Here is a 26,612-nt window from a genome sequence, read left to right as displayed (position 1 = left end):
GTTATCTTTTTTTTTTTTTTTTAATGGGTACTGTGTTCTGAACCCAAGATAGCTATTGAGGGTTATATGAGTCTGTTAAGTGTTAAGCGTGTTAAATTAAAAGAAGTTTACCTATATGAAGGGAGGAAAAACAGTGCTGAGACAAGTGAATATTCTTCAAAGGTTTTGGAAGATCATTGTTGCCAAACTTGGGTTCACTTGCCCATCATGCAGCAAAGCCAATCTACTCACAACGGGTTGTGGTGAAGGAAAGTACAGCGTTTATTGCAGGGTGTCAAGCAAGGAGAAGGAGCAGCTCACACTCAAAAGACCCAAACTCCCTGAAGGATTTCAGGGAAGGGTTTTTTAAGACAGCCTTAGAGGTGAGGGTTGCAGGGTGCCTGAGCAGCTCATGCTCAACCAGTCATTCTTCTGATTGGTTGGTGGTGAAGTAACAGGGTAGTGTTTCAGGAATCTCAATCATCAACCTTCTAGTTCAAACCGGTCTGGCCTCAGTCTGTAGTCACCATCCTCCACTGGGTGGGGGTCTTAGTTTCTGCAGAACAACTCAAAGATACACAGCAGATTGTTATCTGTATCCCTTCAGGAGGAACTAGGAGTCCTGTGACTCTAATGTTCTAATCATTAACTGCTTGAGTCTGTTATTTGGAACTCAGGGAAGGTCTCCAAGACTAAAGACTTTTTTTAATAAAAAAGAAACAGGGGACTTGGAGGGGCTTTTGTATCCAGGAAGGTCCCACAGGGTCCTGCTCAGTTTCATTTTCATGTTTATATATTTGAAAGATTCTATTTTTGGTTTAACTTTTTTGGTATAGTTATCCTTTCAGTTGAATCTTATATAATCTTTAGCTACTTGGTCTTTTAAAAAATCTAGGACATAAGTTATGTATTTAAAAATTATAGTATTGGTTAATGACCTCCTGAGAGATGGCAAGAATTTAGAAGGGGGGAAATTTTTTTTGACTAGTAAAATCGTCCAGATTTTACTACCAAATTAGAGCTCCCTTTCTAACTTTAACACTTCCACGTATACCAATTAAAATGAAATTGTTTGGCGCATTGGAAAGTAGAGAACAATAGAGTTTTAAATAAATGTGGTTTTCCTTTTTTATTTAATTAAGTTTAAATAGTTAATTCTGGTTAAAGGCATTGCCTTGAAAAAAAATCTGGTTTATAAACATGAACTTGAATTTATGGGGGGGACAAGGGTAAATTAGTAGTAAAAACTTTATGAAAAGCCCCCATCCCCTTTCAGCTGTCTAGCCTGTTCTTTTCCTTTCCAATGAACGTCAATACGCTTTTTTTTTTTTTTTTGCCCTGCCATGCAGCTTGCTGGATCTTAGTTCCCCAACCAGGGATTGAACCCCGGCCCCCAGCAGTGAAAGCACTGAGTCCTAACCACTGGACTGCCAGGGAATTCCCTCAATACACATTTTTAAATTATAAAAATATGGTGAAAGAAGAGCCTTGTTTACAGTTTCATCTTGTGCCTTGCAATTCAAAGTGTAGTCCATAAACCAGCAGCAGTGCCTGGGAGTTTGTTATAAATACAGAATCCCTGGCCCCAGACCTACTGACATTCAGAATCTGCATTTTAACAAGATACCAAGGTAATGGGTACACATCAGAGTTTGAGAATTACTGATCTAGTGCTTACAATTAGAAGGTGACACCCTCAAGAATAGTTGCTAAACTTCCCTTTTATTTTCAGTGACCTCTGTAAGCATCCAAAAGTAGCATTAATTGGGTTGTTTCAAACTAATATGTCCTCCCCAGTTAGTAATTTATTGTTCATAAAAAAAGAACAAAATACTAAAAACCTGCTGTATAAATAAATAAATAAAAATTAAATTTAAAAAAGGGCTTCCCTGGTGGTGCAGTGGTTGGGAGTCCGCCTGCCTATGCAGGGGACACGGGTTCGTGCCCCGGTCCGGGAAGATACCACTGCCGCGGAGCGGCTAGGCCCGTGAGCCATGGCCGCTGAGCCTGCGCGTCCGGAGCCTGTGCTCCACAACGGGAAGAGGCCACAACAGTGAGAGGCCCGCATACCACAATAAATAAATAAATAAAAACAACTAATACTAAACTTTCTTTGGGTTATTTGTATGGCAATATGTTAATATAAATGTTTCAGACATTACATGAAATTCCTAAAAATCTTATATGTTCTGGTATAATGTTATAAGTCATAATTCTAGTTATTATTTTAAAATTTATATCTCAGAAATAACTAAATTTCCTTGTCAATTGCATTATTATGAACTTGCATCAAATCTTTAACCGTGGTCATTTTTAAGTCTTTTGTCATTTACAGACAGTTCTGCGTGTACTCTGATGCTTTTACAAAAATGTTCCTATAAAACTGTTTCATCTTCAAGGAATTCATGGAAAAGACTCTGACAAGCACAGGTTTCTGGTAACTGACTATACTGCTGAACTGAATAAATAAGCATTTTCAGAACTCTAATGGAAAACTGATGAATTCATAGAAGTGCTAACAAAAGATCAAGATGAAAAAAAATTAATTAAATGGGACTGAGTGAACTGATGAGGATGATTATAAATTTTGTGACTTTCTGTTTGAATAAAATAAATAAATAAAAATAAAACTTTCATATTCACTTTTAATTTTAAAATACCTATTTAGGGCTTCCCTGGTGGTGCAGTGGTTGGGAGTCCACCTGCCGATGCAGGGGACGCGGGTTCATGCCCCGGTCCGGGAGGATCCCGCATGCCGCGGAGCGGCTGGGCCTGCGCGTCCGGAGCCTGTGCTCCGCAACGGGAGAGGCCACAGCAGTGAGAGGCCCGCGCGCAAACAAACAAACAAACAAACAAAAAACTATTAGAAAAAAAAATGTCATGAAGAACCTAGGGGTAAGATGGGAATAAAGGCACAGACCTACTAGAGAATGGACTTGAGGATATGGGGAGAGGGAAGGGTAAGCTGTGACAAAGTGAGAGAGTGGCATGGACATATATACACTACCAAATGTAAAATAGATAGCTAGTGGGAAGCAGCCGCATAGCACAGGGAGATCAGCTCGGTGCTTTGTGACCACCTAGAGGGGTGGGATAGGGAGGGTGGGAGGGAGGGAGACGCAAGAGGGAAGAGATATGGGAACATATGTATATGTATAACTGATTCACTTTGTTATAAAGCAGAAACTAACACACCACTGTAAAGCAATTATACTCCAGTAAAGATATTAAAAAAAAATACATTCAATATCCTGTGATCCTGATACATTCAATATCCTGTGATAAGCCATAATGGGAAAGAATATGAAAAAAAGAATATCTCTATGTGTATAAGTGAGTCACTTTGCTGTACAGCAGAGATTGGCATAACATTGTAAATCAACTACACTTCAATTTTTTAAAAATTGAAGGAAAAAATTGTAATTTATTGTTCAAAAAAAATTGTGAGAATGCCTTGGAATTTGAGAGACTTTGTAAGGAAGGGTTGAAATATGGAATGACTTCCTGTTTGTGAGAAATACAGTAGTTTGGATTAAAATTAAAAGCACTTTATATTGGGGCATATAACCTGGCATTACCAACTGTGTTATCCACGTTCCTGAATATTATTACATTTTTTATTATACTTTAAACAGTATGCTTTATCTGAATAGACAGTAGTTTTTTTGGGTTCTTAGTAGGATTTTGCAGATAACTTTTTACCATGTAATTGATCCCAGTATAAGAATATAATTTGGGTACCTCCTTTATTCTTTTAACAAATACTTGTCAAATGCCTGTCACATAAGAGAATAACAGCAGTGAATAGGACAGACAGGAGAGTAACAATAAAAATATAAACATATATATAAAATAATTTCAGATATATTCAAGTGCTATGATGTAAAGAAAACAGTGATGATAGTCACTGAGAAGGAGTAAATGTACTTTAGATAAGGGGGGTCTAAGTACGTTTAGATAAACGTACTTTAGATAAGTAAACGTACTTCAGGGCCTCTCTGAAGTGGTAACATTTGAGCAGAGATCTTCAAGTCAAGAAGGAACCAGCTCTGTCAAGCTGTGAGGTATGAAAAAAAGCCAATGGGGCTGAAATGTGGCAAAAAGGAGCAGAGAATGATGCGGAATGCAGTAGGGAAATTAAGGAAGGGCAGATCACATAAAGTTTAACATTATGACATTTGACTAATAGTTGTCGTAGTGTGACATCTCTTTATTTAACCAATGACTGGTATCTGAGGTTTTTAAAACTTATGCTTTAAGCCCTTCACCTTCCATTCTAGTTCTTAGGGCAACTTTTTACCCATTTCAGTTCTGCTATGACTGAGGCCAATATCGATCATTTAAATAATTCTTATTAATCACGGGAAAGAAGAAATCTTTTCAGGGGTAGCAAACTCAGGACTGGAGAGATAAGGAAATGTGTAAATCTTTGGAGTGTAAGACCATAGAAGTAATAGAAACTGTGGCATAGGAAACAGTGCCTATCCTACCCAAAGGCAGTCTATTAAATAGGTAGTTGTCTGTTTTCTAAAACAGTGTAGTACTAGCTAAACAGATCAATGGCTTTATTCATTACTCAGTTTTGCTTCCGATATCACAGTTGTTTAAAAATCCATATTCATATATAATGACACAATTTTGCCTATCTATATTAAATTCATTATAGGTGCTCAATAGCTAGATGTAGTAAACTAAATTTGGTTTGAAATATTCATTATTTTTAAAAATTTTAGGTGTAAATACTTGGGCGTTTTTTAAAGTTTTAGAATGTATATATAATAATTAAATGTCACATACCTTAAACATGAAGGCAGTAAAAATGTCACCCATTCTATGGAAAAATAAACTGAGGTACAGAGGTTAAATGGCTGGCCTAAGATGTTATATTGTCAGAGTCAAAATTAAAATGCTATTTAATTAAAGAGAGGTGATTGCCAGTCTCCCAATCCCATTCCTTTTTTTCTTTTTCTTTTTCAAATGCACAGAAGTTATAATTTAGAAAAGACCCATATACCTTTCACCTAGATTCACCAGATTTTAAGCTTTTGCCGTGTTTTCTTTTTGTTGTTTTCTCTTCCCTGTTCCCCTGCAGCATCTAACACACACACATTCTCTCAAGCACACGTATATGATCTGGTCATTTGCCAGTATGTCATACCAGGACATTCTAGGAGATGTGAATCAATTGGGACATGAAGATTATGTATTAGCTGCTGCCTACTTTAAGCATATAATGTCCATTTCTCCCATTTTTTAATACTAGAACAGTGATTCCTAATGCTGGAGGTGCAATGTGTTACTCAGAATGGGTGCAGGTGGGCTTCCCTGGTGGCGCAGTTGTTGGGAGTCCACCTGCCGATGCAGGGGACATGGGTTCGTGCCCTGGTCCGGGAAGATCCCACATGCCGTGGAGCGGCTGGGCCCGTGAGCCATGGCCGCTGAGCCTGTGCTCCGCAACGGGAGAGGCCACAACAGTGAGAGGCCACGTAACGCAAAAAAAAAAAAAAAAAAAAAAGAGGACATGAAATTTTTATGTTTGTCAAAAGTTGGCAAAGATTTTCTCAACAATTGACAAACCAGACTAAAAACTAGAAGACTGGACAGATTTATCCACATTGTCAGCAATTCGTTTATATCCTAGAAAGAGTTTTCTTCCTACATTGTTGAAATAAATTCAAAGAATATTTATTGAAAACCTATTTCAGTCAAGACCCTTGTGCTAGGGGGAAGAAAGCCAAAAGACCATTCCTGCCTTCAAGAAGTTTATAATTGAGAAAGGAAGAAAACACGTATTTTTAAAACTTACACAGAGAAAATGTGGTTAGTTTTATTTTTAAAGTTGTAAATGAGAGGAAAAAAGAAGACTAACATATAATGAGTATATCTACAAATGGTCAGACACATGGGTTTTCTGGTTTAATCTTCAGGACAGCTCTCTGAAGCAGATTTTTTAATCTTTATTGTCAGATAAGGAAACTGAGGTTTAAAAGGATTAAGCAACTTGTTGAAAGTTACAAAGCAAGCATATTACAATAGATTACTCTCCTTGCTCCTAATCTAAAGCTACTTTCTTTACTGGTTCACTAGATCCCTTCTTCTCTGGTCTACCCAGGGACATCACTTCAGCAACTCTCCCTTCTCTCCTACAACACCAATTATTCCTCCTCCTGGATCATTCCCATGAGCCTGTGTATCTATTCTTATCTCTTCCATCTTTTTTAAAAAAAAAAACAAAACTTCTTTTAACCCCACTTTCCCTCCCAGCTACCTCTTCATTTCTTTACTCTCCTTCTTGTGTACATTTGTCAAGAGTTGTCTGTACTTCCTGCATACAATTCCTTTCCTCCCAGTTGCTCCTAAACCAATCCGGTAAATCTTGTGTCCCTACCAGTCCACCAAATTTGCTCTTGTCAGGGTCACCAGTGAGCTCCATTTTGCTGTAGGTAAAGGTCCATTGTATTTATTTTTCGCTGCATTGGGTCTTCATTGCTGCACGTGGGCTTTCTCTAGTTGCAGCGAGCAGGGGCTACTCTTTGTTGTGGTGCGCGGACTTCTCATTGTGGTGGCTTCTCGTTGTGGAGCACGGGCTCTAGGCACGTAGGCTTCATTAGTTGTGGCACGAGGGCTCAGTAGTTGTGGCTCACAGGCTCTAGAATGCAGGCTCAGTAGTTGTGGTGCACGGGCTTAGTTCCTCCGTGGCATGTAGGATCTTCCCGGACCAGTGCTCGAACCTGTGTCTCCTGCATTGGCAGGCGAATTCTTAACCACTGCACCACCAGGAAGTCCCTTGACACAGTTTTGACTCCTGCCTTTTTGAAACTTTACACTTGACTTTCAGGATACCACACTCTTCCTTTTATCTCACTGGGTGTTCCTTCTCAGTCTCCTTTGTTGGTGTCCTCTTCTCCCCAGTCTCCTAAAGTTGGAGTGTCCCAGAACTTGGACCTTGGTCAGCTTCTTTTCTGTATCCATCTTATGTCTTTGGGGATCTCATCCAGTACCATGGGTTTAATACCACTTACAATATGCTGACAATTCCCAAATTTAAATCTCTAGTCCATACCTCACTTCTGAGCTCCAGATTTATATCCAGCCTAAGCATATGACTCAGTATCTCCATTTGCATGATCAAGATATCAAAAGTCTAATTCCTGATCATCTTCCCCTAGCCTTTTCCTCCTGACCATTCTTAGTTGATAGCAGCTCCATTTTTCCAGTTTGCTCTGACCAAATACCTTGGATTTATCCTAAATTACTTTTTTTCTTACACTCTCAATCCAATCCATCAGCAAATCCTTTATCTGTCATACAACAACATGGATCTCCAAGTCATAATACGACTGAGTGACAAAAAGCCAGATACAAGAGAATATATACAGTATACACTGTGTAATTAAATTTATATGAAATCCTAGAAAATGTAAACTAATCTGTAGTGCCAGAGAGCAAATCCATTGTTTGCTTGGGTGGCTAGAGTTGGAGGGAGAGACCTTAACTGCAAAGGAGCAAAAGGAAATTCTTGAAGATTGGAAATGTTTCCTTGATTGTGGTAATAGTTTCACAAGCATATACATCTGACAAAACTTATCAGATTGTACATTTTCTGTGGCTGCAGTTTATTATGTAAATTATACCTCAACGAAATGTGCACGCGCACACACACATAAAATCAATTCTTACCACCTCCATTGTTGTCTCTCTGGTTCAAGCCACCAACATATCTTACCTGGATTATAACTCACCCTTTGCTCACTCTGTTCCAGCCACATAGTCCTCCCTCACACTTCTCCCTTAGGGCCTTTGCACTAGCTGTTCCCTCTGACTAGAAAACTCTTTCCCCAGGTATTGGCACCTCCCTTACCTCCTTCCAAATTTGAGAAGGGTCAACTATCTTCACCTTCTCAATGAGGTATATCCTCATCACCCTGTTTAAAACTGTGGCTTTGACCCCATACCTCTGGCATTCTTGATCCCCATCCTGCTCTATTTTCTTGTTCCAAAGTTCTCATCATTCTTTTAATATACTAATTTACTTAATCATGTTTATTGTTAAATGTCTGTTTCTCGCCACTAAAATTTAAGCTCCACGGAATAGGAAGCTTTGTTGTGTTTCCCCAGGTGCTTAGACTGACACATAGTAGGCACTACATGAATATTTGTTAAATGAATTAGGAATTAAGTTGAAACTGCAACTCGTCACCCTGTCTAAATTCACATATTTAAAAATCACACCATGCTGCTAAAGAGCAGAAGAAGAGAAAGATCACTTCTGTATGGATGAAAAGATCAAGGAACAACTTACTTTCCACTCGAAGAAACAAATATGTTCACAATAAACTGTTAATATAATATCAGATATAGATAATATATGTTATACTAAGACTACAAATAAAGTGCCATAGTAACTTTGAACTTTAATTGTCAGAGTAAAGAAAAGAGGTGAAATTCAACTGGGTCTTAAAGGAGCAGTAGGATTTTGACTTCTAAAGAAGTGAAAAGATTTTCCCAGCTAAGTAAAAGACGCAAGCAGTGTTGAGACTGTGAAAGTATTCTGAACATTTAAAGAATAACTAGGAATCTACTAAACCTGGATTGGGCCCATGTCTTAGCAGCCTTGAGTACCTTTCTGTGGAGTTTGGATGACTCTATCAAAGATATTTGAATAGTAAAGTGATATTATTATAGCTCTCTATGTTAGGAAAATGACATTTCGGGCCATGTATGGGAGAGGTTAGAAGCAAGAAGATTTATTTAGGAGGTGATTGAATTTACTATAGGTATCATTATTTGCCTATGTGGCTCTTCTCTCCCTCTACATTTTGAACACCTAAAGGATAAAACTTTGCTATGTATTGCTGACATTCTTATGGATATTAAGTTCAGTTCCTTTTATTCTTTTTCTACCCCTCAAAGTTAATTTAAGAACTTAGAGATATCCCAGGTCAGTTGTTATTAAGACTGTTTACTTTTTGAAAGCATTTTAATATTGATATTCTGTGTTTACTTATATATTATCTAGAATAGATGTAGGTTCATATACTTTTGAAAACAGCAGTTACTGTGAGAGAGAATTCCTGAAACAGTGTAAGGCAACTTTCCGCAGGAGTATACTGCTCTAACATGTATTCTGTCAGCATTTATGCATGCTTGCCCTTCTGCCAGTGGCAAAGCAAAATTAAAAGTGACTAAGAATGCTGAGTTATTCTTTCAACATTAGAAATTAGGCAAAAGTTTCAAGGTTTAAATACTAATTTTCTAGGTTATTAAGGCATCTCTGAAAGTCCCAGGACAGGATTACCTCCTGCACAGAAGATTTTGGAATACTTAGGCTTCCCTTGTGTTGAATTGGCACGCTCCTTTTCAGTGAACAGAAATTTTCAATAATGACGTTTTTGTTTGTTTGTTTGTTTTTGTTTTTTTGCGGTGCGTGGGCCTGTCACTGCTGTGGTCTCTCCCATTGCGGAGCGTAGGCTCCGGACGCGCAGGCTCAGCGGCCATGGCTCACAGGCCTAGCCGCTCCGCGGCATGTGGGATCTTCCCGGACCGGGGCACAAACCCGTGTCCCCTGCATCGGTAGGCAGACTCTCAACCACTGCGCCACCAAGGAAGCCCGCCTTTTTTTTTTTTTTTAAAGCACAAAGTAAAAAGAGTTTTAGACAGAAGAACTTAATCTTCTGGTTTGGCCTTGGGTGGAGCAAATCAAAATGATTAAGCAGTAGGTATTCAGGAATATTGTAGGCTAGATGGAATCCTTTATAATTTATCAGGTCATTAATTTCTGAAATCTTTTCATACAGTGATTTAACTGAAAAGTGTACCATAGTGGTTAAGAGGATGGGCTTGAGGTTGGACAGTCTAGATTTGAATCCCAGCTCTACCATGCACTAGCTCTGTGAAGTTGGGTCTCAGATTTTTAATCTGTAAAATGAGATTTATAGTAGTAAGTCTGTCATAGTAGTGTGTTAAGGTTTAAATGAGGTGATGTACAGTGCCCGGCACATAGTGAGCATCGAATAAATGTTGTATGGTCAGGACAATGTTGATTACATTAAACTAGGCCCTGCTAATGAAAGTAACTCTTACTTCTTTCTGTCTTATAATAATCTAAAATAAATTCTTGTTGATTTTCTCTTTTCTATTATATTTGTGCTAAGATTAGTTCATTTATCAAAAGCAATAATGGATGAATATTCTAAAAAAAACTCAAAGACTGAATGAAGTCCTATAAACCAATATAAGTGAAATTTTAGCCTGTTGACTGAAGGCAGGCCTAAGTAACTGGTTCTAAACTACTTAATGCAAAGATGCCATGTTCTATGATTGTCCATGGTGAAGAAATATTGTATAACAGGATTAAATTGTTGTTTAATATGTAATATAGATTTTATTTCACTTAAAAAAAAATAATACATGTAGACCAGCTCCCAGGGGGTTTCTTGATGTTTAAATAGTGTGATATCAAATGCCAGTTCTTTAAGACACCCATTAAAAATAGGTTCTTGGACAAATAAGTTGAGAGTGCTGATAATTCTGAAATTATTGACATTTGGGTAGCAGGTAGTTCAATAAAATACATACTAAATTTTCAGGGACTTCCCTGGCTGTCGAGGGTTTAAGACTTCACCTTCCAATGCCAGGGTACCAGTCTGATCCCTGGTCAGGGAGCTAAGATCCCACATGCCTTGCAGCCAAAAAACCAAGACATAAAACAGAAGCAATATTGTAACAAATTCAGTAAAGACTTAAAAAAAAATGATATCACTTTAAAAAAATACATAGTAAATTTTCAAAATAAAGGTCAAGTTCATTTTTAAATAAAGCAACCTGTAGAAATAGTAATTCAAAAAACATGAAGGAGTGATGGTTACCATTTGTTTAACAAAAATATTTGCCATAATATTCCTTAAAATTATAAATGCCTTAGTGTATTTGATATGTGAATTAGTATAATTCAGCAACATATACCAGCCATATGCAGTGTACCAACTAGTTTGTTAGGCCCTGGTGGTAGAAATATGATCCTGTTCTCCTAGCATTGTATGGTCCTAATGGAGAAACATTTACCTAAGACAACCTAAATCCGTGTTTATACCCAGTATATGAGAAATGTTTACAGCGCCCTTCTGTGGGAACATAAAGGAAAAAACCCACCCCAGCTTGGGGGAGAGTCAGGAAAGTTTCCCTGAAGAGGTACTGTCTAAGCAGATTCTTGAACAAATTTTAGTTATCTAGGAAGAAGGAGAAGAAAGAGGTTGCCAACAGATGCTGTGAGGTCCTGGATTTACTAAGGACAGGGTTCAAGAGCAGACAAGGAGGACTTCCTGGTGGCACAGTGGTTAAGAATCTGCCTGCCAACGCAGGGGACATGGGCTCAAGCCCTGGTCCGGGAAGATCCTACATGCTGCAGAGCAACTAAGCCCGTGCACCACAACTACTGAACCTGTGTGCCACAACTACTGAAGCCCACGTGCCTAGAGCCCGTGATCCGCAACAAGAGAAGCCACCACAATGAGAAGCCCACGCACTGCACAGAAGAGTAGCCCCTGCTCGCCATAACTAGAGAAAGCCCGTGCACAGCAGTGAAGACCCAACGCAGCCAAAAATTAATTAATTAATTAATAAAAAAAAAAAAGAGCAGACAGGGAACAGATCACAGAGGATTTTATTTGCCCTCTATCTACAAGGAGCTTGGATTTTATATCCTATACGTGATGGGATTAAAGGGTTTTAAGCTGGAGAGTGGCATGGTCAGATTTTACTTTCAGGTTGATGATGCAGGCAGTAGGGTCGGGAATGGATTCCATTCATAAACAGCTTTAAAGAGTTTTTTAAATCTAGTGGTATATAGAGAACTGATAGGGTTCATTCAGTTTCTAAATTTCAAGTACATCACTCAAGTATGAAGAAATTGCTTTAAATACCTGAACAAGAAAGTACTTGTAATTACTTATATCTTGTGGAATTTATATATTTGAGGTTCATATTCAGAGCAGTATTGTTGAAAGATCAAATAAATGCAGAGAGCTTTTGGAAACAGATTTTAAGTCAAGATTTTACACTTGAGTATATGTACTCTACCATATTTATTTATGTTTTTTAAGTTATTGGGTAGAAACTAATGAAGTAATTGTAAACTTTTTCTTGTAGTTCAGAAAATAATATTTCTACCCAATTCTTTGACTTATCAAGATATATTTTTGAAAGGAAAAGGATTATTAAAGCATTAGTTTCTCTAGCTACCTGAAAACCATTTGAAAATTGTCCAAATCTTAGTCCAAAAATTAAGTAAGGGGGTTATCTTAGTCTGCTCAGGCTGCTATAACAAAGTACCGCAGACTGGGTGCCTAAACAATAGAAATTTATTTTCTCACAGTTCTAGAGTCTGAGAAGTCCAAGATCAAGGTGCCAACCACTTAAGTTTTCTGGTGAGGTCTCTCTTCCTGTACACCTTCTGGAGTTGTGCTCACATGGCCTTTCCTCCTTACGTGGTGTGAGGTGTATGTTGGGGAGAGAGATCTTTTTCTCCTCCTCTTCTTATAAGACCATCAGTCCTAGATAATGTTCCCCATCCTTATGACTTCATTTAGCCTTAATTACCTCCCAAAGGCCCTATCTTCAAATATAGTCACAGGAGACATTACAGTTTCAAAATATGAATTTTGGGGGGGACACAATTCAGTTTATAGAAGAGGCCAAGTAGGCCTTTTTCCGAAGAAGTAAATTTAAGAATACACAATTTAAGGGCTTCCCTGGTGGCACAGTTGTTGAGAGCCCACCTGCCGATGCAGGGGACCACGGGTTCGTGCCGCGGTCCCGGAAGACCCCACATGCCGTGGAGCGGCTGGGCCCGTGAGCCATGGCCGCTGAGCCTGCGCCTCCGGAGCCTGTGCTCCGCAATGGGAGAGGCCACAATAGTGAGAGACACGCGTACCGCAAAAAAAAAAAAAAAAAAGAATACACAATTTAATTTTGACGTTTTAGGGTCCCTAAAGCTTAAGGAAAACTTTTATTTTCAGGGCAACAAAGTGGAGACAGGAGAGAAATAGTCCCAAACAAACAAAGAACTTGCTTATAGCCTGGCATTTTAGAAAAATTGCATGCCAGATAATCCTTCATTAGCTGTAAGAAGGTTTATTTTCAAAGCTCTTATTTCTGCATGTTCTTTTATCTCCAGTGCCTGGCATTGTAATCCTGTAGTAGGGAGTCAAAAGTTATAAATACAGGACTCTCACAATGCCTTCATAAGTGGCAGGTAAAATTTGCAGAGACTAAAGGTGTTTATATCTTGGGTTTTTATTTTATTTGAATTTGGAACAATTAAAGTGAAGATTACTGGGAATTTCGGTTATATTGAACTCAGAGCAGTGTGTGTGTGTGTGTGTGTGTGTGTGTGTGTGTGTGTGTGTTCTGTTTCGTAGATAAGTTCATTTGTGTCATATTTTAGATTCCAAATATAAGTGATATCATACATAATCATAGACTTTCAGAGTTGAATGGAACTTAGGGATTGTCTCAACTAGCCCCAAGACCAGGAAACTGAGCCTTTGAGAAATTAAATAACTTGATTAGGGACTTCCCTGGCAGTCCAGTGGTTAAGATTCTGCGCTTCCACTGCAGGGGGCGCGAGTTCCTTCCCTGGTCAGGATCGAACCCGTGCCCTGTGGCACAGCCGAAATATACATATGTGTGTGTGTGTATGTATATATATATATATCTTGATTAAAGCTGAAAAGCTATTTAGGGACCAATATGGGATTAGGACCTAAGGCTTCTGTCTTCCATTTAGAGTTCTTTCCACTATATGTATCATGATGCTTGCTACCCAACTGGCAAGTTTCTTTGATCAGGAATTCAATCTAGACTGTAATGATACCAAGTCATTACTACTGAACTACTTAGAAACTATTTGAGCCCATCTTAGATCCATTCCAAATCTAAAATTCTGATTATAAAGAGAACGTAAAAAATATATAAAATATATAGATTAACTTAGCAATTAAAAGTCAGTTGGTTCATTTTATTGTTGTAGTACACATATTTTCTTTTCTCAAAATACATTTCCAAGGACAGAAAGACAAGGGAATATATATATATATATATATATATATATAAAATTGACATGAAGCAAAAGCCAGTTTATATAAAAATTTGGTTTTTTGTTTGTTTGTTTTTTTACTACACTGCACGTCTTGTGGTATCTTAGTTCCCTGACCAAGGATTGAACCCAGGCCCTCAGCAGTGAAAGCACAGAGTCCTGCCCACTGGACCGCCAGGGAATTCCCTGAATTTTATCTCTGATAGTATTCTTTTCACTATTCATCACAATTTGTTAGACTCTGGGAAGTCATTTTAACCTTTTGATTATATATAAAATGGAGTGAATAATACCTAATTATAGAAATATAATACTGTACTTAGTACTTATCTAGCATTTACTAAGAATTCAACTTTAAAATATTTCCCCAAAATTTTATTCTCAGCCTTTTCCCTGTGCATATTTTGCCTAAGTTACCATAGTTCCTTCTTGAGTTCTTATCTACCTTATACAAATAATTCCAGATCTGAATCTTTGGCTCCGTTGTTGCCCCTGAACTTCAACCTCTATTTCTTTCTACATGCCATGTATTTGTACCTAGATGCCCATCTAGCACTTAAAAGTCATTTTGGCTGGAATACAGTCACCATCTTTTTACTATTAAACTTGTTCCTTCTGCTGAATTCCCTATTTTTGTTTATAGAACAGTTACCGTCTCTGTCACTTGATCTTAGAGCCTCAGAGCTAACTTTGACTCCCATGTCTTTTTCAGGCTATATAGCCCATCAATTGCTGGTTCTGCGCCATGTTATTACTGTGTTATTCTCGCATCCAGAGGCATGGTACCTGCCTTCTGCTTTCAATTTTATTGCCAACATTCTAGAATAAGATTATCATGCTTTCTTGTTTGGTAGCCCTAACTTGACCTTCCTGCTCTAGTCTCCCATTCCGATTCATTCTTTTAAAAATGTTTTTAGCTTTCTTTTTCTGTTACAAAGTAATATGTATTCAATGGAGAAAATATATAAAATACAGAAAGGTAAAAAGAGAACAAAATGCCTATATTCCCAATACCCAAAGATAATCACTATTAACATTTTGGTCTATATTCTTCCAATTCTTTTTTTCTATGATGTGTGCATAATGTTTTTAAATAAAATGTTTCCATTCTAACCTGTATATTACTGCCAAACAACTAGAGTATTATTTGAAGCCTGATTCTAATATTAAATGATTTCATCATTTACAGTTTAAAAGCTTAAAATCCTTTGCATGGTATTCAAACTCCTGGATAATCTAGACCCATTAGACTCTTCCAGCTTTGTTTCCAAAGGATCCCATCCCAGATCTGCAGAACAACCACTTAAGTTACTTGCCATTACATGCTGCAAACTCCAATCATTTGCTCACACCGTTTCCTATAAAATCTCTCCCTGTTCTTTACAGAGCAATCCAAATGCTGTTTCTACCATGAAGCCATCAATCACCTGCCCATTCCCACCCCCCAGCTCCTTAGAGAGTTAGAAGTTCTCTCTCCCTCTTTTGAACTTCTGTAGTACTTGCAACATGCACCGGTTCTAGATAATTAGTTTCTGGTGAACACATATCAGTATTATATATTTTTCAACACCTAGCATGATGTCTTAAGCACAGCGGGTATCCAGTAAGTGTTGAATGAATAAATGAGTGAATGAATAGTTGAACACTGCTTCAGGGTCATTATACCTTTTATTAAACACATGAGAAGAGTAAGATTTTGTAGATGTAGAAAAAGCTTAAACAAATAGAACTTAGGTTAGAGGGAATTGAGTAAGGAGACAGAATTAGAAACTGGAATGCTGCAGTTTGTCTCTTATCCTCTGAGCTATGATATGGCTCTTAATCATTAATGAGTAAATATATATACTATATAGTATGGGTTGCCCATCACTTGAACATTATCCTGTTTTGGATACAGGAGGGAGGCAATGGTCCTCCTTCTTCTATGGATATGGAAGAAGCACAAGTAGATATTCATTTCTTGGTTGCCTGGCAGCTGGCCTATGGACATGTGATTTTGGTCAATCAGTTGCTCCCACCCAGGACTTTGAATCTTGAGAGCTTAGGGCACAACAGAGACAATTTGTGGCAGTCTAGGAGAACAGAAACAAGTGGCAGTGGCATCAGCAGACAATTACTGTGGCATGATCTTGATTATGGCTTTGCCCTTCTAGGATCCTGTCTATTTTCTGAGCTTTCTGGTTTGTTCTGTGAGACAGCCTATTCTGATGGGTGTTTTCTAACAGCATCAAGGTTTTAACTCAATTCTGACCCTATCTGCCTGGAGATAGCATCAGATCCCACAGGGCAAGGGCACAGTCTCACAAGGCTGCCCGCGGCCACTCCCACACCCCAAACTTCAGATGCTTGTTGCAAGTCCGAGTTGTTACCTGTGCTTCTGACCAACCAGCTGTAGATCAGAGGTTCCTACAAGCCTTCCTCGAATTTGTGGAGGGGGTTTTGCTAGAGTGGCTCACAGAGCTCAGAGACACATTTACTTACATTTACCTATTTATTATAAAGGATATTATAAAGGATACAGATAAACAGCCAGATAAAGAGGTACATAGGGTGAGGTCTGGAAGGGTCCCAAGCACAGGAGCTTCTGTCCCCATGAAGACAGAACTAGGGTGTGCCACCCTCAGGACATGTGGATGGTTCACCAACCCACAAGCTCTCCAGACACCATCCTTTTAGGGTTTTATGGAAGCTTCATCATGTAGGCATGACTGATTAAATCTTTGGTCCCTGGTGATTGAACTCTCCGTCCTGAGGTCAGGGGTTGGGGCTGAAAATTCCAACTCTTTAATCTGGTTTGGTTCCTTTGGTTACCAACACCTGTCTATCCTCAGGGGCTTTCTAAAAGTCACCATATTAGCATAAACTCAGGTGTGGTTGGTAGGGAGTTGTCATGAATAACAAAAGACACTCCTTTCACCTTTATTGCTCTTAGAAAATTCTGAGGGGTTTAGGAGTCTGTACCAGATGAAGACCAAATATATATTTCGTACTATAAGTCACAGTATCACACCTATAATTAAATTTCTTTTTTAAGTTAGCCAGAGTTGGTTTCTGTTATTTGCAACGAAAAACCCTGACAGAGGGCTTCCCTGGTGGCGCAGTGGTTGAGAGTCCGCCTGCTGATGCAGGGGACGTGGGTTCGTGCCCCGGACCAGGGGGATCCCATGTGCCGCGGAGCAGCTGGGTTCGTGGGCCATGGCCGCTGGGCCTGAGCGTCCGGAGCCTGTGCTCCGCGGGGGGAGAGGCCACAACAGTGAGAGGCCCGCGTACGGCAAAAAACAAAACAAAACAAAAAACCCTGACAGAGGCTGTTATCTTTAGTACTTACAGTAGAACAGCTGCATACATGCATTTCAACTAACTCCCACAAGGCTAGATGCAATGCTATAGTAATGGGGCTGCCAATGCCAAAAGGCAAAGAAATGAGAGCTGTTCAGTGGAATCACTGTGGGAAATGCCAAGTTAATCTCTGCAACTTTTCAAATAACTGCATGTTATATGGATTTTTTTTCAAGTAAGAATTATGTTCATATCTAGCAAACCTTTTTTCCGTACCTACTATATACCTGGTATATGTTATCTCATTTAATGCTCACAGCATTCTATTACTTTCTATTAAGAGAAATTATAGAGGCTTGATAGAAAACAGAATGGAGTAAACTCTGCAGATAAGAAGGCTTTCTTTAGAATTCTTCAGAATTCCTCATTTATACTGGTATCTTGAAGAGAGAATGATTTGAACATCCAGATTTCTGCAGATCAAGGAATCTATCAGAAAACGTGAAGTTTTTGTTTTTACTAACCTCTAACTGAAATTTAGCATTTCTTGTAATTTACAAATGTTGGCAACAAACCACACAAGTATTAGCAATATCTGAGATTTTTGTCACCAATCACCAAAAGAAATCCCAGATGGTTTATAACACATTACAGTTAACAGAAATCTCAAAATATTAAGTTCACCACTCTTTGAAATTATTGTGGTTATTATACTTCCTACTAACTCTCATTACGAAATGAATTAATAAAGAAGCCATAGGGAATTCCCTGGAGGCCCAGTGGTTAGGGCTTAGCGCTTTCACTGCCCAGCGTCCGGGTTGGATCCCTCGTCAGGGAACTAGGATCCCGCAAGACACGCAGCACGGCAAAGAAAAAGAAAAAGGCACATATATTATCACAAATCTGTTTTTTAATATTTTGGTAACTATTTCAGTATGATTGGTTTCCTTGCCTTTGTAATTCTAAGTGGTTAATATTTTTCATTTAAATCATTATTCTGAGGGACTTCCCTGGTGGTCCAGTAGTTAAGACTCCACACTTCCACTGCAGAGGGCAGGGGTTTGATCCGTGGTCAGGGAACTAAGATCCCGCATGCCGTGTGGTGCAGCCAAAAATAAACAAATAAATAAAACATTATTCTGAGAAGGTGTCATAGGCTGTGGACTGCCTGTGATCAATGTCACAAAAAAGGTTAAGAATTCCTTTTGTAGGTAGACTTTCTTCCTTTAGACTAACGCAGTGGTGCGTGAGAATTACTTTAAAGGCTTGTATAAACAAAACCATGCATACTGGGATTTTCAAGGATAATTTGAACTGTATGCAGTTTTGGCCTTAAGTGTCCACCTTTGTACCCAACCACCTTAGGTAAGATATGATTCCATTCTAGAGTGTTTTCAAGTAAATTCACAGACTCCTAGGAATTTGAAGACATGAAAATAGGTCAGAAATTCTCCATGAGATTTTTATTCATTTATTTATTTTTGGCTGTGTTGGGTCTTCGTTTCTGTGCGAGGGCTTTCTCTAGTTGTGGCAAGCGGGGGCTACTCTTCATTGCGGTGCGCGGGCCTCTCACTGTCGCGGCCTCTCTTGCTGTGGAGCACAGGCTCCAGACACACAGAGCTCAGTATTTGTGGCTCACGGGCCCAGTTGCTCCGTGGCACGTGGGATCTTCCCAGACCAGGGCTCGAACCCGTGTCCCCTGCATTGGCAGGCAGACTCTCAACCACTGCGCCACCAGGGAAGCCCTCCATGAGATTTTTAAATGTTATATTTTCATTTTGATGATTGTCTCCTAAATAATAAGCTATGGTGGATCATCTGGATGATTGCCTTATGACCAAAGAGTTCTGTGGCTTATCCCGACCACTGACTCTACTTTATCTTATTTTTCTTTATGATATTTATTAGTACCTGATATATCAATATTTATGTGTCTCTCTCCACTAGAATGTAAGTTCTATGAGAGTAGGAAAGAACTAAAAGCCTTGTTCAGTACTGGACACATATTAAGCACTTAATAAATATTTGCTGAATGAATGAACACATGAATAAATGAATGACTAGAAATAATTTCAGAAAATGTTAGGGATCTGTGAGAATTTTTCTCTAAGGGATCTGAATATTAATCAAGTTTGAGGAACCCTGTATTAAAGAGTAAATTATTATTGTATATTACAAATATTACAATTTTCATACCACACATATGATTAAGTTGTGCAAAATGAAAACTTCAAAAGACCGGTTAAATCTATTAGAGTAGTTCAGAATTTTTGTAGACATAGACACCATTTTTGTACTGGTCTTGATTTTAAGACCCATGTAAAGTACCGGTTTCCCCAAAATGAATGCATAATTGATTTCAAGTTGCTAACCACATACAAAACTATCAGAGAGAACAAAAACTTTCAGTGTTAAATTTAAGAAATCCAAAGGATCTCTTCCTTTCCCATTTGTCTCTCTAACCTAAACATCTTTTTTTAAGGGAGGGAGAAACTAATACTCTTTAAGAAACCAAAAGAATTGATATTTTTACTTTTTAAGCACACATAGTCTTAAATGGTGACCCCAAAGTAGTCTACAAGTTATCATTATTATGATAATCAGTGCCCCAGATACTTCTGCATTATTTGCTTAAGTAGAAATTAGATGATCACAAAGGTCCCTTTCCAGTTCTCAGATTCTGTCATGATGGGCTATGTGATCATTCGGCATAAAAAAACACCTGTCATCTAGTTTTACTTTCACAGTGAAAGTACCATAAAAATGGTTTCTTACCTCAGAATAATAGTTAGGTATTAGTGGCAGTCAGTGGTAACAACTGTCCAAAATAAGTTTTCTGTTTATTTCTTTACAGATAGTTTTCTTTAAGTCTGTATTGGGAGGTTGTATTATATGAACAGGGGAGGGAAAACACCAGACTGGTCCTGACTTTGAAAAAGTCCAATCATCTATTTCTACTCTATTTTTCACTGCTGTAAAATGAAGATTTTGCCTGCCTCTGTATACCTTCTTGGGGCAAGATAATGAATGCAATAATAGGAATTTACATGGGCAAATTTACTGTGAATCTTACATTTCAGAGCCCCTTATTTACACCAGCCCCTTCTAAGGCCCTATACCTATTCTTGTGTGGAAATTTTGTAAAAATTTTTTTCCTAAAGAGATCCCCAAATTTGTCGATGCTTCAGTCTCCATAAGAACTGAGCCCACCACTATGTATTCAAGTATTATTTGGAGAAATAAAGACAGAGAAGTTCAATCTTATTAAATTACACTTTTCTTATTAACCTCCAAAATATAGCAAAATAGGAAACTGTTTGGTGTTCTGAAGTCTGACTTAAGCAGCTTGATTCAGAAAAAAGTTTTCTGAAGTGAGAAATTAGAAGGAATTTTAATTTGGGATAACAGTACTGCATAAGTATGATTTGACACTTAACTTTTCTGAGATTGAATTAAAAAAAAAATTGATATGTCTGATCTTTATAATTCTTTCCAATGTGAAACATTCTTTTTTTTATTTTTTTTAATTGAAGTATAGTTAATTTACAATGTTGTATTAATTTCTGCTGTACAGAAAAGTGATTCAGTTATACATATATATACATACATTCTTTTTCATATTCTTTTCCATTATGGCTTATCACAGGTTATTGAATGTAGTTCCCTGTGCTATACAGTAGGATGTTGTTGTTTATCCATTCTAAATATAATAGTTTGCATCTGCTAATCCCAAACTCCCAATCCATCCCTTCTGCACTCCCCATCCCACTTGGCAACGACAAGTCTGTTCTCTATGTTTGTGAATCTGTTTCTGTTTCGTAGATAAGTTCATTTGTGTCATATTTTAGATTCCACATATAAGTAATAACCTATATGAAACATTCTTAATCTTACTCCTTTTCTTAATGCTAAAATATTGTGGATTTTCAATCTAGTTGGCTCCAAGTTTATTGTTGCAGAAGTGTGACTACAACATTGAAAGGCAACTAAGATCTTCACTGAATCATCTTTCTTGAAAGTTTCTGAGAAAAGGAAAAATATGAAAAAATATTTATATTTCTACTCTCTATCAAGTGTATATTAAGTTAGAATGTCTGTGAAAAATAATTTACTTGACTATCATTCTTGGAGGATTTCCATTCCTTAGAATAAAGCATGAAGAAAATTATTTCAGTTTCACATCTCTGATGCAATCTTTGCCTTTAAGCTAGCTGGATTGTTCAGTTGGCCCAAGAGCCTAAGACCTGAAATTCTACATTCTTGGCACAGTTCTGAGTTCTCACTATAAATGGTAATACCTGAGGTTGCAGGAGGTCAAGGAAGAGGAAAAAAATAATTTCATGCATATCACTTCATCTTCAGTTAATTCTTAAAATGCTGTCCTCTTGGAAGGAAAAACGTCCTTGTTCAGCTTTTGAGGGAAGGATGAATTTAAAGAACATTTTTAGTGCTAAGATTTGAGTGGAAAAGGGAAGGAGATTTCAATAGATTTTTATGGACTATCTGTTATATAAAGATGCCACAGGGGCTTCCCTGGTGGCACAGTGGTTGAGAGTCCTCCTGCCGATGCAGGGGATGTGGGTTTGTGCCCCGGTCCGGGAGGATCCCACGTGCCACGGAGCGGCTGGGCCCGTGAGCCATGGCCGCTGAGCCTGCGCGTCCGGAGCCTGTGCTCTGCAATGGGAGGGGCCACAACAGTGAGAGGCCCACGTACCGCACCAAAAAAAAAAAAAAAAGAGAAACTAAATGTATGTGTACACAAGTGATTATAACAGCATTATTCATAATAGCCAAAAAGTGGAAACAACCCAAATATACATCAGCTTATAAGTGGATAAACAAAGTATGGTATATCTATACAGTGGATTTCTATTTGTTAATAGAAAGAAATATTGATTCATGCTACAACATGGGTGAACCTTAAAAACATTATGCTAGGGAAAGAAGCCAGTCACAGAAAACCTCATGTCATATGATTCCATTCAAATGAAATGTTCAGAACAGGGAAATCTATAGAGACAGATTAGTGGTTGCTAAGGAATGGAGTGATGGGGTGGGAGGACTTGATAGCTAAAGGAAATGGGACTTCTTTTTGTGGTGATGAAAATGTTCTAAAATTGACTGTGGTGATGCTTGCACATACTTGTGAGTATACTAAAAACCATTGTACACTTTAAATGGGTGAATCGTACGTGAATTGTATCTCAAAAATAATTTTTTAAAGATGCCATGGAAATATAATGATTAATCAAAACTTAGATCTGACATGTATCCTCCTCTGAAGAAGCACTTGTCATCCAGTTAGAGTACTAATATATATGAGTATTTAAAACTGAGGCAAAGGGAGAAAATGGTTGGTCTTATAAGGGAGGTGACATTTTGCTGGACTGTGAGAGTAATTGGGATATGGATATTCTGGGTAGAGGCAGTAGCGTAAGCAAAGGCAAAGGTATGAAAATGCAACTGTAGTAATTCATTTTTTCCTGATTATAGAGTCTAAGAATTTAGGTTGGGGTAGTGGTTTGAGGCCAGCTTTGAATGTTAGTTAGGTAAAGTTAACCTTAATCCTGTAGGCAGTGTGGGAACATGGAAGGATTTTGAGCAGAGCTGTGATATTATCTCAACTGTGCTTCAGGGAGGTGATTGTGATAATAGTGTTTTAAAGATGAATTCCAGAAAATTTAGACGAGAGGCTGAAAGAGCAGAAACAGAGGAAAGAGATAACAAATGCTAACAGAACAGAAAAGTGAAGAACAGATAAAAAGAAATATTTGAAGCACACTTGTGATTTAGTTGAATGTTAAGGACAAGGAGAAGGGGAGAGTGAAAGTTATTGTGAGGTACATGTGAGACATTTAGGGGAGAAGCCAAAAAGATAGTTGAAAGAATGGGACTGGGATTTAGCCTGGAGGCCAGAACTGTCTAGTGACAAAGTGTTACTTGAAACCATTCAAGTGAACAGAAATTAGGATAGCAGCTTGCATCACACAGAGGGCTTTGGGAAATACCTGGAGGAGCACACTGATTTAGAGCTCAGAGAGGAGAGGAGCTATAGGAGGAATAATGTGGAAAAACAGGGGAAGACAGTTTCATGGAATCCAAGAGGCATTTATAAAGAAAGAAGGAAGGTGGTTAAATGGGACAAAACTGTGAACATCTTTTAGGTGTAATAGATGAACTTTAGGAATATGGTTTTCAGCTTCAGTACCATGTGCAGTATTCTAGCAGGGGGGAAAATGATAAAATCAAGAAAGTTTAATTCCTAGGTGTCTTAGAGAGTTTATTTTAAAACATTTATAGAGCCATGCAACTGCAGATGGAGAGAGTACCCATTTTAAGAAAAATTATGTAAAAATGAATAAGTATTTAGAGAGAAGAAAAATACTAGGCATGTGTGTCCATAGCATTAGAAAAATATTTTCTAGGAGTGAGCACCTCCTGCATTTCGAGCTATTCAGGACATGAGGATGTTAGTAAATGCCTTATTTAAAACTACTTTCTCAGAAATTTTGCAACTAGTGTTCATATAATAAGGAGTGTTTTAGTTCCTTGAAGCTATAGTCAGACTAGATTAGCAGGACATACATGCAGACATTGTAGTTATTGATTGGTTGATGGTTAGGTAAAATGTGATGCTGAATTCAGGCAAGTTTTAGCTACCAGTTAATCTAAAGCATTCCACAGCCATAGAATCAGAGGGAATAACAAAATAATGAAAAAGATTAGTTTGTAAGTATAGACGTGAGAAGAGATTGGGATATCCTCTACAGGAAAAATGTGAAAATGGAGGTCAGTGCCTTTTTTTTTTATGTATAGTTTTTTCCTCCTGTAAGGATTTCATCTCCAAAGCTAGTCAAGCATCCAAAGATTATTTCAATATACATGTTTTAAATTGTTAGATTCTTTGACCCAGTGGTTCTACTTCTAGAAATCCATTCCAAAAAAGCCCTAAATGTTAAGTGCATAGATAATAAGCACAAAGGTCTTCAAAACAATAATTTTTAGTAGTTCAACAAACAGAGGGTTGAATAACAGCCTTGGTTTCAAATTGTGGAGAAACTGTTGTGAATGAGTTGTGGCTCTTCCATACGATACACATTGAGCAGCCCTTAAATTATCTTTGTGAATAATGTTTGATAACATGGCAAAATATGTATAATCTAGAGTTAGATAAACAGGCTGACTGTGGAATTATATGTACAATGTGATTTCAGCTGTATAACAAAATAAATATGTGCTTGAAGAAGTAAATATGTTCATGGAGAAAATTATCCCAATTGCTAATGAAGTTTGTCCTAGGTAGGATTAAGGATTTTTTTTCATAATGGTGTATATTTCTTATATTTTCTACACTGAGCATGTACTTCTTTGATAGATAATAAAGAATTATCCCTACCCCCAAATCTGAAAGATTGGTTATAGAGAGACCAGGAAAGGGAAGATAGATGAGTCAATATAAATCATCATGCCTATTGGAAAAGCAATTCAAAATATAAGCCGTACTGACAGAGAATCAGTAGCATCACCACATGCTGTCAGATTAGTCCTGTCTACTCGTAGCCTCTATTGAGTTTCCTTGGACTCAAACAGACCAGTGGAAGCCTCAGTATAGATTCTGAAAATCTAACGACACATTTGTTTACCTGATATTGTTTGTGAGACAGTAGCTTGTGTCTTTGTTGTGAAAATCCTACCTTTTACATTTGTCATCCACAAACTGATGAAGATAACATTTTAACTTTGTAATGTTACATTTGTAAATATTTAAAACTATCGTGTTATCGATTATTGCTTCTTGAATTTTGCCCCTATAATTACATATTTTATTCTTCTTTTTTTCATAGGTTCACCATAAATACAAAAGACTGAAGTTATAAAAGAGAAAAAAAAAGATTGCTGCTAAAATGAGTCTGAGCAATACAGTATATTTTGTGCCATACACGAAAAGGTATTGTCCATAAATCCATGACTTAGCTTTCTCCCGTAAAATGGGAACAAATTGTGTTTTCTGGTTTTTCTATGAGGAATTTTTATTATATTTGTGAGAAAAATTAAAAGGAATTAATAAAATTAAGATAACATATTCTTTTATAAAAATTTTTTAGTTTCAAATTATTTCCTTATAGATTTTCTTCATTTTCAGTTATAGCTTAAAATACGGAGAATTACCTGGCTAAAGTTATTTTATCCCTATTGTCAAATTATTTTCTGGAAATATATATTACCATTTTCTGTTGTAGTGATTTATACTTAGACTTTGAGATAAAATTTTTTCATATCACTTTTCCTCTAATTACAGAAGTAATAGGCTTTGCAGAACATTTAGAAAATAGAAATAAACAAAAAGAAGGAAATAAAAGATAACCTGAAATCCCAACACCTACTTCAGATAAAACACAAGTCTGCAAAGAAATCCAAATTTGTAGGTGAAAGAAACCTTGTTTCCCATCTTCACTGTTGCATCCCTCCTATGCTTTACCTTACACACTGCCTCTTTTACTAAAATAAATCAAAACAAAACAAGTAGAAACTGCCATATAGAAACTCCATGTAGAAGGATGATACTTGGTCAGAGAATGTTCCCATTCTATTCTTCCAGGAGTGTATAAAGATGACTGTTTCCTTATGCCCTCACCAAAAAAATGTATCTTTTCTCTATTACTTTATCAATTTGGTGGGTGAAATGAGGTGTCTTGCTATTTTACTTTTTATTTCTCTGATTATTAGTGAAATTATATATGTTCCATATCATTAATAGACACTGTTTTTTTCTTTTTTTAATTTCCTATTTGTGTCCTTTGAGTGTGTGTGTTGGTGTATGTATATGTATATGTTCACCTATCTGATATTAAGAATAACTTCACTGGCACATATTTTGCAAGAACCATCCCCAACTTACTTGCCTTTCAGTTTTGTTTATTGCAACTTTTTAAAGCAATAATTATTAATTGACATACAGTAATCTGAACATATTAAGTAACATAACATTTTAACGTGTGTGTGTGTGTGTATCCGTCACATGATGAAGTTAGTAAACATATCCTTCACTCCCAAAAGCTTCTTCATATCCTTTTTCAATACCTCCCTAACCTCTTCTCACCCCAGCCCTTTCCCTAGGCAACCACTGATGTGCCATCACTCTAGGTTAGTTTGCATTTTCCAGAACTTTATATAAATGAAATCATAAAGTATTGATGTGTTCTCTATTTTTGTTCTGGCTTATTTCACTCAGCATAATTATTTTGAGATTCATCCATGT

The 26,612-nt window shown here is 37.5% G+C and overlaps 1 protein-coding gene across 3 annotated transcripts in view; it reads left to right on the top strand.

The window, feature by feature from the left end:
• TAOK3 (TAO kinase 3) overlaps window positions 1-26,612 on the top strand; it is a 188,071-nt gene that overhangs the window by 67,792 nt on the left and 93,667 nt on the right. For all 3 annotated transcript variants that reach the window (XM_027124717.1, XM_027124718.1, XM_027124719.1), the window contains one exon: window positions 25,198-25,301. The gene's annotated coding sequence lies outside the window, so the exon portion shown is untranslated. The remainder of the gene's footprint in view (window positions 1-25,197; window positions 25,302-26,612) is intronic.

This window comes from Aethalodelphis obliquidens, unplaced genomic scaffold (assembly GCF_003676395.1).
Source record: "Aethalodelphis obliquidens isolate GAN/ISIS:26980383/991018 unplaced genomic scaffold, ASM367639v1 scaffold28, whole genome shotgun sequence".
NCBI classification, from domain to species: Eukaryota; Metazoa; Chordata; class Mammalia; order Artiodactyla; family Delphinidae; genus Aethalodelphis; species Aethalodelphis obliquidens.
This window is presented reverse-complemented; position numbering and strand designations above follow the sequence as displayed.